This window comes from Macadamia integrifolia, unplaced genomic scaffold (assembly GCF_013358625.1).
Source record: "Macadamia integrifolia cultivar HAES 741 unplaced genomic scaffold, SCU_Mint_v3 scaffold759, whole genome shotgun sequence".
Taxonomy (NCBI): Eukaryota; Viridiplantae; Streptophyta; class Magnoliopsida; order Proteales; family Proteaceae; genus Macadamia; species Macadamia integrifolia.
In genome coordinates, this window is record NW_024870533.1 from 236,761 (window position 1) to 249,260 (window position 12,500).

General features: G+C 49.4%; 1 pseudogene; it reads left to right on the plus strand.

The window, feature by feature from the left end:
* LOC122069910 overlaps positions 1–350 on the plus strand; it is a 3,216-nt pseudogene extending 2,866 nt beyond the window's left edge.
* The last annotated feature ends 12,150 nt before the right edge of the window (positions 351–12,500 follow it).

A 12,500-nucleotide genomic window follows, 5' to 3' on the forward strand; every position in this document is an offset into this window, starting at 1 on the left:
TCACACAATTGGTCATCACGCTAGGTTGAAAAGCCAGTGGCACGAAGCTACTGTGTGCCAGATTATGACTGAATGCCTCTAAGTCAGAATCCAGGCTAAAGAAGTAACGCCTGTGCCCGTCGTCCATTTGTTGACCCGCAGTAGCGGCCCTTCGGCCCCTATAGGCACGTGTCGTTGGCCAAGCCCCCGTAGTGGACATGTTGTGTGGGCTACCTTGAAGTGTAATTCTTGTCGGGCGATGGGTAGAATCCTTTGCAGACGACTTAAATACGCGACGGGGTATTGTAAGTGATAGAGTGGCCTTGCTACCATGACCCATTGAGATTCAGCCCCGTGTCGCATCGATTCGTCCGCCCGTCTTTTTCCCCTTTTCTTTACCCCCAAATATCTCTAATTTTACCCCCACACCCTCCTGAGCCTAGGATTGTCCACGCATGGCCCCAGGTATGCCCCTAATAGTTAACAGCCCCAACGGTTCCCTGAGTATGGTTATGCGTGTTGCCCAAGTGAAGTGTGCCAATGCGTGCACATTGAGTGCCACTAAGTATACACGCTGTCACGACCTGCCCAACATAGGCTCATGGACTTAGGCCATTGGGCTAAATATGGTCCAAGTTCTAGAGTTTTCTACAAAGGTGTAGTAACTCTAGATAATTTTATTGTAGATATTTCTAGAAGATATTTATAGGAGATATTTTGAGAAAGATTTCTAGAGTTCTCCACTAAGGAGGTGCGAAGCTTCTAGTTTCCTCCCCAACCATTGGATGGAGGACGTTTGTAAATATCTTAGCCATCCATTGTAACTTAGGGTGCCTATAAATAGGTGTTGCCTCATTTGGCGAAGACACTCACCAAGGACCAACCAAGAGCGTTCAACCGAGCAAGTGAGTTCTCAAGCCTTGTACTCAAGAGCTCTCTAGTGCAATACAAGTTCATTCTTCTCAAACTCACTCTTGTGTTCACTTCTTCTCTTCCCAAGTCCCTTAAGGAGGGTGGTTAGGCTGACTTAGTGCTAGTGGGAGTGCTAAGAGCCAGCGCGGTCTCTTAGAAAGATCTAAGGCCGTGATAGTTGTGGTATCAGAGCTCCGGTTGCGAGGGAGCCAAGCTTGTGGGATAGGAGACAGGCAAGCTAAAACTGTTGAATAGAGACCAACACCTACACAAGTAAACAAAGAAGGAGCGAAGGCAAGTCTGTCGAGTTTGGCATCGCTATGGGGCCTCGCTTAGCTCGAGGGGAGCAAGTATTGGCCGAGGCAAAGTGGGGAGGAGCTCAAAGGCCATGTGGAGCTCTGGGAGGAGCTTGATGGCCAGATGGGGGAGCACAAGGGGTCCCTACAAGGTGCTCTCAACACCATAGTAAGTAACCAAGAGGAGATGGTTGCCACCTTCAAGGCTCAAGTATGCAAAGGGGTTGGATAAGGTGGAAGCTCGTATTGGAGAAGAAGTATGGGAAGAGTAGGAGGACAGCAGCGAGGGAAGCCACTACCTCTTATGACTTGTCTAAAGGAGAGGCACTAAGGCATAAGCGTGATAAGAGGTGGTTCAAGCCTAGAGACAAGTGATTCCCATGTGATGAGCTACATTGGTTTAGGGATTGCCCCAGGAGGAAAGCTCTTAGTGCCCTATTGGAGGAAGAGGGCCAAGAGGAAGAGCCACCTTGCATGGAGTCCCTAATGCAGCATCGTGCCAGCAAGGCCGAGATAGGGGTCAAGGCCCTTAACTCTCAAAAGGGGTTGATGTGTACAAAAGTGTGCATCAATGGGAAGCCCACACAAGCGAAGGTAGATGCAGGAGCCACACACAACCTTGCCTTGATGGAGGAGGCAAAGGAACTCGGGCCATGGTTGTCCTAAGGCTATCAACTCCAAAGAATGCCCCATATATATTGTTGCTCGAGGGGTCGAGACAAACCTTCGGACTAAAGGAGTTCTCCAACACCATCCAGGGGCTAGGTGCTTACTTGCCCTTGGATGGGAGGGAAAGAAAAGGAGAATTTGGTAGCAAGCCATCCATGCCAAGAAGAGGAAGATGCAAACGAGAGAACAGAGCCAACCATACGACATTGTAGGAGGCACAAGTTATGTGACTACAGAAGAACCCTAATAGGCGTTACTCCTTACGGGAGGGAGGCTAATTTGGTTGCTGATCCAATCATCCAGAGACACAAACTATCTCCTTACGTGGAGTATTTAGTCAAGTGGAAGGGGCGACCAGAGAGCGAGACGAGATGGAAGACAACTGGCATGTCGAGACAGCTCATGAATAAAAGTACCACAAGAAGGTTGTGACGAGGGCGTCGTAGATTTAGGTGGGGGAGAGTGTCACGATCTTCCCAATATAGGCCCACGGGCCTAGCTCACCAATCCCATGGACTGAGGCCATTGGGTTATGTAAGGTCCAAGTTCTAGAGCTTTCTACAAAGGTGTGGTAACAATAGATATTTTATTGTAGATATTTGTAGAAGATATTCATAGGAGATATTTTGGGAGAGATTTCTAGAGCTCCGCTAAGGAGGTGGGAAGCTTCTATTTTCCTCCCCAACCGTTGGATGGAGGACATTCGTAAATATCTTAGCCATCCATTGTAACTTGGGGTAAGAGTTGCCTCATTTGGCAAAGGCACTCACCAAGGACCAACCAAGAGTGTTCAACCAAGCAAGTGAGTTCTCACGCCTTGTACTCAAGAGCTCTCTAGTGCAATACAAGTTCATTCTTCTCGAACTCACTCTTGTGTTCACTTCTTCTCTTCCCAAGTCCCTTAAGAAGGGTGGTTAGGCTGACTTTGTGCAAGTGGGAGTGCTAAGAGCCGGCGCAGTCTCTTAGAAATGTCTAAGGCCATAACAACGTGCTCTTGAATGGCCCAAGTGTGTGCCTACGCGTGCCCCCAAGTGTTGACTACATGTGCCCATGTGTGCACATTGAATGGACGCACAACACCTCAAGTGTTGACTACATGTGCACATTGAATGGCCCAAGTGTTGCCTAACTGTGCCCATGTATGCCCACAACTGTTGCCTCTGTGTGCACCCAAGTGTGCCTGTGCGTGCTCTTCAATGCCCCAAGTGTCGCCTTAAGTGTGCCTATACGTGCCCCCAAGTGTTGATTAAGTGTGCCTACGCGTGCACCCAAGTGTAGCCCAAGTGTCGCCTAATTGTGCTCTTGAATACCCCAAATGTTGCCTAAGTGTGCTCTTGAAAGCCGCAAGTGTGCACATATACGTGCCCATGACTATGCCTATGCCTATGCGTGCCCCCCTAAATATGCCTAAGTGCATATGAAGGCAATGCACAAGGCTGTAGTACCGTACGCACAGCCGCACCAGGTGCATGCATGGTGGCAGGCTGCAGCGCACTTGGCCAAAATCAAGGCCTTACCACACGGACGCTGTCGTGAGCACGAGTGCAAGCATGGCTGCCTACGTAGCACAAGGTTGCAGGCCATCACGCGCACGACTGTGGGCAAGGCTGCACTATCGCGCTCATGGATGCAAGCATGGCTGCACATGCCGCGTGCATGATGGCAGGCTGTCTTGCACATGGCTACACTACCAAGCGTGCAAGGTTACAGGCATGGCTGCACATGCCGCGCCCCTGGCTGCCCTACAACTTGCAAGGTTGCGTACGTTGCTGCACACCGCCCTCCAGGTCGCACGCATGGCTGCATATGCCATGCCCATCGCTGCCTCGTCATACTCCTGGTTTCGGGAGTTTCCGGATGTGCCACTCATGAGGTTGCCTGCACGGCTACACCGCCGCGCGAAAGGTTTCTTTGCGTCGTCGCACATGCATCGCGCATGGCTGCACTATGGTGCACAAGTTCGCGGGCATGGCCTCCCATGCGGCAATCATGATGGCTAGCATGGCCGCACATGCCACAGGCTTTTCAGCACATGGCGCGCGTAAGGTTGTAGGCATTGCTGCACTTCTATGCCCACATCCGTAGTCCTCTGTGCACATAGCCGCATGCACATGGCTCACACATGGGTGTCGTCGTGGTCCCTATGGCCCATGCAACAGAGGGTCCTTTGCGGCCTTTGGCTGCACACGAGGCACCGACTGCTACACACTTCAAGGCCATGGCAGCACAACATAGTTTGGGTCTTTAAATCATGTTGTGCAAAACATCCCTTTGGGTTAGAAAAGCCTTACAATTGTCTATTTGGCACTCAAGGTACAATCATTTTCACTTAAACCCCGCAATTCCATTTTTTTGGGTATTTTTCGTAATGCTTCAATTATAAAATATAAAAAATATCAAGATATGTTGGAATGGCCCAATATATTTTCAGAACATTCTATCAACCCTTGAAAGGCATCCAAAATTTAGTTTCCAGAAAAATACATTAAAATGAATTTTTTATAGCTTTTTTAATTTAATATGTTTTTTAATATTAAAATATTAATAAAAAACTAAATATTTATCAGAAAACTATGATTTTTATATGAAAATTTTTCCTTAATTTCATACCAAGTTTCATTTGATTTGGAGAATTGAAGCTCAAAAAATAGTCTGGTATATTTTTTGGGGGGGTCATGTCTCCTTCTGGAAAGGGGCAAAGATCATAAGAGATACTTGAGGGAGGGGGGTGCCACTCCCCAGGTGGTTTCCTAGGGGCTGTATAGTGGGGTAGCAGACAATGAGCAGGCATGGTTGGCAAACCCAAAAGACCCATGGCATGGGAAAAAAAAGTGAAATGGCACGTCGGTTTCGATGAGTTGGCCCTTGGTGTGCTCCGAGGCCTGCCACTACGAGCAGCTGGACGTGCATGGCTGCCTACCTTGCATGCCATGACCCCACAGCTACTGTCACATGTGCCAGTCGCAGCACAGAATGCCCAACGAAGGTGCATGTCCATGCGAATGGTCAGCCCTTCTATCTCACAACGTCGCCCCCTTCTGTCGCATAGCATTGCCTGCCACCGTGGGCTACTAGGCGCACATGGCTACCTGCCATGCGCTGCCATGCCCCCACTTCTACTACCACATGTGCCCGCCGATGCAAAGCATGCCCAATAAAGGCATGGCGTGTGAAAACATATACATGGTGCGTCCGTCCCGACGGTCATCCCCTATGCCGCACACATTTGCCTACCATTGTGTGTTGCTAAGCGCGTATGGCTGCCTGCCTTGCACTGTCATGCCTCCACATCTTCAACCACATGCGTCTGTCACCGTACAGCATGCCCAAGAGTGGCATGGCATGTGCAAAACACCCGCACGGTATGTTGGTTTTAAAGATTTGGCCCTTGGTGTGTGTTGCGCCTGCCACGGCATGCTGCTTGGCCCTCATGGTTGCCTAATATATACCGCTATGCCTCAACGGCTGTTGCCTCTTATGCTCGTAGCTACAAAGAAAGCCCAACAAAGGCTTGGCGTATATGTGAAAACAAGTACATGGCTCGTCTGTCCAGATGGTCAGCCCATCTGCCACACACCACTACCTGCAACCGTGTGCTGCTGGGTGCACATGGCTCCCTACTTTCCGCTGCATGCCCCCACAGTTGCTGTCACATGTGTCCATAGCTGCATAGCATTTTCAAGAGAGGCATGGCATTTGAAAACAAGTAAATGACCAAGGCATCCTGATGTCCAGCCCCTCTGCCACACACCGCTGCCTGCTACCCTGGGCTATTGGGTGCGTAAGGGTTCCTGCCTTGTGCTTTTGTGTCCCCACAGCTACTGCCAGATGCACCCCTAGTGGCATGGTATGTGAAAATCACCATCAAGTCACGTTGGTTCCGATGACTGCCTTTGATGTGTGCTGTGGCCTACCATGGCGTGTTGCTGGGATTGCGTGGCTCCCTGCATAGCTGCTGCCACATTCGTCGGTAGCCACACAACATGCCAAAGAGTTGCATGGCATGTGAAGGATAGCAATATGGCATGATGGTCCGAATGATTAGCCCCTTGTTTTGCACCTTGGCTGGCCAATGTGTGCTGGTGGGTTTGCATGGCTACCTGCACACTGCACCTACACCCTCACCGCAGCCTACTACCACTTTTGCTAGTTTTTGTAAGCATGCCTAAGAGAGTTATGGCATGTGAAAAACGTGGAAATGACGCATTGGCCCCATTGATTAATCCCATCTAGGTAACGTGGCAGTTTGACGTGCTTTGCTTCCAGCCATGTGCAGTTGTGTCAATGCCACTTTTTGCGAGCGTGGCCATAGTCATGCATTTCCACCCCTCTTTGCTCTTTGGATTGTCATCATATGTAGGTCATGGTGCAAGGGGTGGGCTGTTGTCTACATTGACATGCCCAATCATTGGTCAAGTCAATGGGCACAATAAATATTTGGTTGGTCCCCCCTCCCCATCCCATTGTTTTTTTTTTTAACTTACATTATCATGGATTTGTTACATGCAAGGGTTTTTTTTCGGTCGGTTTTGTGGCCTATGCTATTTGGAGAAGTGCGTTTCTAAGTCGTGCCTAGGTGTGGAGGTGTTTGCATGTCTTTTTGCGGCCAGTGTTATAATACGACATTAACGTGGCTCTCTGGAGAACATAGGTTGCAAGCTTGCAGGTGGAGGTAGATCATGAGTCCCTCCCCCTCCTTACTTTAAAAAAAAAAAATTCATTCTCATGGGTATGTTGCTTGCAAGAGTTGTGTCATGCTCGGTTTTGTGGCCTTTGCTATTTGGAGGGATGCATTTCTAAGTCATGCCCAGGTGCGAAGGTGTTTGCATGCCTCCTGCCGCAAGTGTTATAATGTGACATTAACGTGGGTCTTTGGAGAACATAGGTTTGCAAGCTTGCAGGTGGAGACAGATCACGAGTCCCTCCCCCTCCCCCCCCCCCCCTTTTGTTTTTAAAAAGAAAATTGCATTCTCGTGGGTTTGTTTCTTGCAAGAGTTTTCTCATGCTCGGTTTTTTGGCCTTATGGTATTTGGAGAAATGCGTTTCTAAATCGCGCCTAGGTGCAGAGGTGTTTGGATGCCTCCTATCGGAAGTGTTATAATACGACATTAACGTGGGTCTCTGATGAACATAGGTTGCAAGCTTGCAAGTGGAAACAAATCACAGGTCCCTTCCCCCCTCCCCTTGTTCTTTTAAAAAATTTGCATTATCAAAGGTTTGTTGCTTATAAGTGCTTTCTCATACTCGATCTTGTGGCCTTTGCTATTTGGCAAATCATGCTTCTAAGTCGCGCCTAGGTGCGGAGGAGTTTGCATGTCTCCTACTCAAGTGTTATAATACAATATTAACGTGGGTCTTTGGAGAACGTAGGTTGCAAGCTTGTAGGTGGAGATAGATCTCGAGTCCCTCGACCCTTGTTGATTGTCGAGGGTAGAATCCTTTATAGATGACTTAAATACGCAGTTAACCATTGGATGGAGGACGTTTGTATATATCTTAGCCATCCATTGTAACTTCGGGTGCCTACAAATAGGTGTTACCTCATTTGGCAAAGACACTCACTAAGGACCAACCAAGAGTGTTCAACCGAGCAAGTGAGTTCTCAAGCCTTGTACTAAAGAGCTCTCTAGTGCAATACAAGTTCATTCTTCTCAAACTCACTCTTGTGTTCACTTCTTCTCTTCCCAAGTCCCTTAAAGGGGGATGGTTAGGCTGACTTAGTGCTAGTGGGAGTGCTAAGAGCCAGTGCAGTCTCTTAGAAGGGTCTAAGGCCATGACAGTTGTGGTATCAGAGTGTCGGTTGTGAGGGAGCCAAGCTTGTGAGATAAAAGTCAGGTGAGCTAAAACTGTGGAATAGAGACCAACACCTACACAAGTAAGCAAAGAAGGTGGTTAATTTGGTTGTTGATCCAATCATCCAGAGACAAACTATCTCCTTACGTGGAGTATTTAGTCAAGTGGAAGGGGTGACCAGAGAGCGAGACAAGATGGGAGACAACTGGCATGCTGAGATGGCTTGTGAATAAAAATACCACAAGGAGGTTACGACGAGGGTGTCGTAGATTTAAGTTGGGGAGAGTGTCACGACCTGCCCAACATAGGCCCACGGGCCTAGCTCACCAAGCCCTTAGACTTAGGCCATTGGGCTAAGTAAGGTCCAAGTTCTAGAGTTTTCTACAAAGGTGTAGTAATAATAGATATTTTATTGTTGATATTTGTAGAAGATATTCATAGGAGATATTTTGGGAGAGATTTCTGGAGCTCCACTAAGGAGGTGGGAGGCTTCTAGTTTCCTCCCCAACCGTTGGATGGAGGACATTTGTAAATATCTTAACCATCCATTGTAGCTTGGGGTAGGTGGTGCCTCATTTGGCATAGGCACTCACCAAGGACCAACCAAGAATGTTCAACCAAGCAAGTGAGTTCTCAAGCCTTGTAATCAAGAGTTCTCTTAGTACAATACAAGTTCATTCTTCTCAAACTCACTCTTGTGTTCACTTCTTCCCTTCCCAAGTCCCTTAAGGAGGGTGGTTAGTCTGACTTAGTGCTAATGGAAGTGCTAAGTGCTGGCGTGGTTGCTTAGAAAGGTCTAAGGCCATGACAACGTGCTCTTAAATGGCCCAAGTGTGTGCCTATGCGTGCCCCAAGTGTTGACTACATATGCCCATGTGTGCACATTGAATGGCCGCATAACACCCCAAGTGTTGACTACATGTGCACATTGAATGGCCCAAGTGTTACCTAACTGTGCCCATGCATGCCCATAACTGTTGCCTAAGTTTGCACCCAAGTGTTCCTGTGTGTGCTCTTGAATGCCCCAAGTGTCTCCTTATGTGTGCCTATACGTACCCCCAAGTGTTGAATAAGTGTGTCTACGCGTGGACCCAAGTGTAGCCCAAGTGTCACCTAATTGTGCTCTTGAATGCAGCAAATGTTGCCTAAGGGTGCTCTTGAATGCCGCAAGTGTGCACATATATGTGCCCATGACCATGCCTACGCAAGCCCCCCTAAGAGTGCCTAAGTGCATATAAAGGCAGTGCATAAGGCAGCAACACCGCACGCATGGCCACACAAGGTGCATGCATGGTGGCAGGCTGCCGCGCACTTGGCAGCAATCAAGGCCTTACCGCATGGATGCTGTCACGCGCACGGGTGCAAGCATGCTGTGCTACCTCGCACAAGGTTACAGGCCAGCGAGCGCACGACTGCGGGTAAGGCTACACTATCGCGCGCATGGATGCTGGCATGGCTGCACATGTCGCATGCATGATGGCAGGTTGTCTTGCACACGGCTGCACTACCTAGCGCACATGTGGCTGGCATGGCCTAACAAGGTATAGGCTGCTCCTTGTATGGTAACATGCAAGGCTGTACCACACAGACATGGATGCTGGCTATCATGCATGCCTGCACCACCCCCACGAGGAAGGCAGCTGGCATGGCCGCACAAGGTGTAGGCATCGCTGCGAGCGAAGTTGCACTAGCGCAATGCTGCTGTCGTCGAGGCAGGCTACCGCGCATATGGATACGGGCGTGGCTGCAATACCGCACACATGGTTGCATGCCACCTCGCGCATGGCTGCTAGTAAGGCTCCACTATCGCGAGCATGGGTATAGGCTACCACGCGCACATAGCTGGGGGAAAGGGTGCACCACCACGCGTAAGGTGGCAGGCAACAATGCACATTGCTGTGGGCAAGGGTGCACAACCGCACACAACATGGCAGGCACGACCGACATAGCTACGGGTAATGGTGCAGGCTACGCATGCTGGGCTGCTGCCCGTGCCGCACTTCAACACAATTGGCTGTGACCTCAGCTACACATGCCCTACACAAGGTTACGCGTGTGGCCGCACATGCCGCGTGAAAGGTTACAAGCATGGCGCCCATGACACGCAGATGGCTGCATAGTCACGCCCAAGGTTACATTCCTCGCCGCACATGCTGCGGCTTGGCTGCACTAACGCATGCAAGGTTGCAGTCATGGCTGCACATGTCGTGCCCCTGGCTGCCCTACCACTCACAAGGTTGCGTGTATTGCTACACACCACCCTCCAGATTGCATGCATGGCTCATGTACCATGCCCATCGCTGCCTCACCATGCGCTTGGTTCGGGAGTTATCGGACATGCCGTGCATGAGGTTGCAGGCATGGCTACACCGCGCACAAGTTCACTGGCATGGCCTCCCATACGGCAATCATGATGGCTGGCATGGTCGCACATGGCGCGTGCAAGGTTGCAGGCATTGCTGCATTTCTATGCCCACGTCTGTAGTCCATCGTCCACATAGCCGCACACACATGGGTGCTGCCGTGGTCCCCATGGCCCATGCAATAGAGGCTCCTTTACTGCCTTTAGCTGCACATGAGGCACCGACTGCTGCACACGTCAAGGCCATGCCTGCACAACATAGTTTGGGTCTTTAAATCATGTTGTGCAAAACATCCCTTTGGGTAAGAAAAGCCTTGCAATTGGCTATTTGGCACTCAAAGTACAATCATTTTCACTTAAAGCCCGCATTTCCATTTTTTTGGGTATTTTTCATAATGTTTCAATCATAAAATATTAAAAAATATCAAAATAATTTGGAATGGTCCAATATCTTTTCAGAACATTCTATCAACCTTTGGAAGACATCCAATATTTAGTTTTCAAAAAAATACATTAAAATAGATTTTTCATAGTTTTTTGAATTTAATTATGTTTTTTAATATCAAAAAATTAATAAAAAAAAATAAATATTTATCAGAAAACTATGATTTTTATATGAAAATAATCTTTGGATTTTTCCTTAATTTCATACTAAGATTCATCTGATTTGGATATTTGAAGCTCAAAAAATAGTCTAATATATTTTTTGGTAGGGGTCATGTCTCATTCTAGAAAGGGGCAAAGAGCATAAGAGCTACCTTGAGGGAGAGGGGTGCCACTCTCCCCGGGTGGTTTCCAAGGGGCCGCACAGCGGGGTAGTAGACAATAAGCGGGCATGGTATGCAGACCCAAAAGACCCATGGCATGGGAAAAAAGTGAAATGGCACGTCGGTTTCGATGAGTCGGCCCTTGGTGTGTGCCGAGGCCTGCCATTGCCTGCGACTGGACACACATGGCTGCCTACCTTGCGTGCAATGACCCCACAGCTGTTGTCACGTGTGCCAGTCATGGCACAACAAGCCTAACAAAGGTGCAAGTCCTTGCAAATGGTAAGCCCTTCTGTCGCACAATGCCGCCCCCTTCTGCCGCACAGCGTTGCTTGTCACCATGGGCTGCTGGGCACACAAGGCTGCCTGCCATACGCTGCCACGCCCCCACTTCTGCTGCCACGTGTTCCTATCAACTCACAGCATGCCCAACGAAGGCATGGAGTGTGAAAACATTTATATGGCGCGTCCGTCCCGACGGTCATCCCCTCTGCCACATACAGTTGCTTGCCATTATGTGATGCTGGGTGCACATGGCTGCCTGCCTTACGCTGTCGTGCCTCCACATCTTCCACCACATGCGTCTGTCGTTGTACAGCATGCCCAAGAGTGGCATGGCATGTGCAAAACACTTGCACAGTATGTTGGTTTCGAAGATTTGGCCCTTGGTGTGCGTTGCGCTTGCCACGACGTGCTGCTTGGCCCTCATGGTTGCCTACTATATACCACTATGCCTCGATAGTGTTTGCCTCCTATGCTCGTAGCTACAAAGAAAGCCCAAAAAAGGCTTGGCATGTATGTGAAAACAAGTACATGGCTCGTCTGTCCAGATGGTCAGCCCATCTACTGCACACCACTGCCTGCAATTGTGTGCTGCTAGGTGCGCATGGCTCCCTACCTTCCGCTGCCATGCCCCCACAGTTGCTATCACATGTGTCCGTAGCTGAAAATAATTTTCAAGAGAGGCATGGCATTTGAAAACAAGTAAATGGCCAATGCATCCTGATGTTGAGCCCCTCTGCCGCACACCGTTGCCTGCCACTCGGGGCTATTGGGTGTGCAAGGGTTCCTGCCTTGTGCTGCTGTGCCCCCATAACTGCTGCCAAATGCACCCGTAGCCGCATGGCATGCCCAAGATAGGCCTGGCAAGTGAAAATCACCATCAAGGCACGTTGGTTCCAATACCTGCCTTTGATGTGCGTTGTGGCCTGCCATGTCGTGCTGTTGGGCGCGCATGGCTCTCTCTGCATAGTTGCTGCCACATACACCGGTAGCCACATAGCATGCCCAAGAGTTGCATGGTATGTGAAGGACAGCAACATGGCATGATGGTCCGGATGATTAGCCCCTTGTTTTGCACCTTGGCTGGCCAATGCATGTTGGTGGGTTTGCATGGCTACCGGTACGCTGCACCTACACCCTCATCGCAGCCTACTGCCACTTTTGCTAGTTTTTGTACAGCATGCAAAGAGAGTCATGGCATGTGAAAAACGTGGAAATGACTGTTGGCCCCATTGATTAATCCCATCTAGGCACCGTGGCAGTTTAACATGCTTTGCTTCCTACCACTTTTTGTGAGCGTGGCCGTAGCCACGCATTTCCACCCCTCTTTGCTCTTTGGCTTGTCATCATATATAGGTCATGGTGCAAGGGGTGGACTGTTGTCTACATTGACATGCCCAATGAATGGGTTTCACGGAATCATTGGTCAAGTCAATGTGC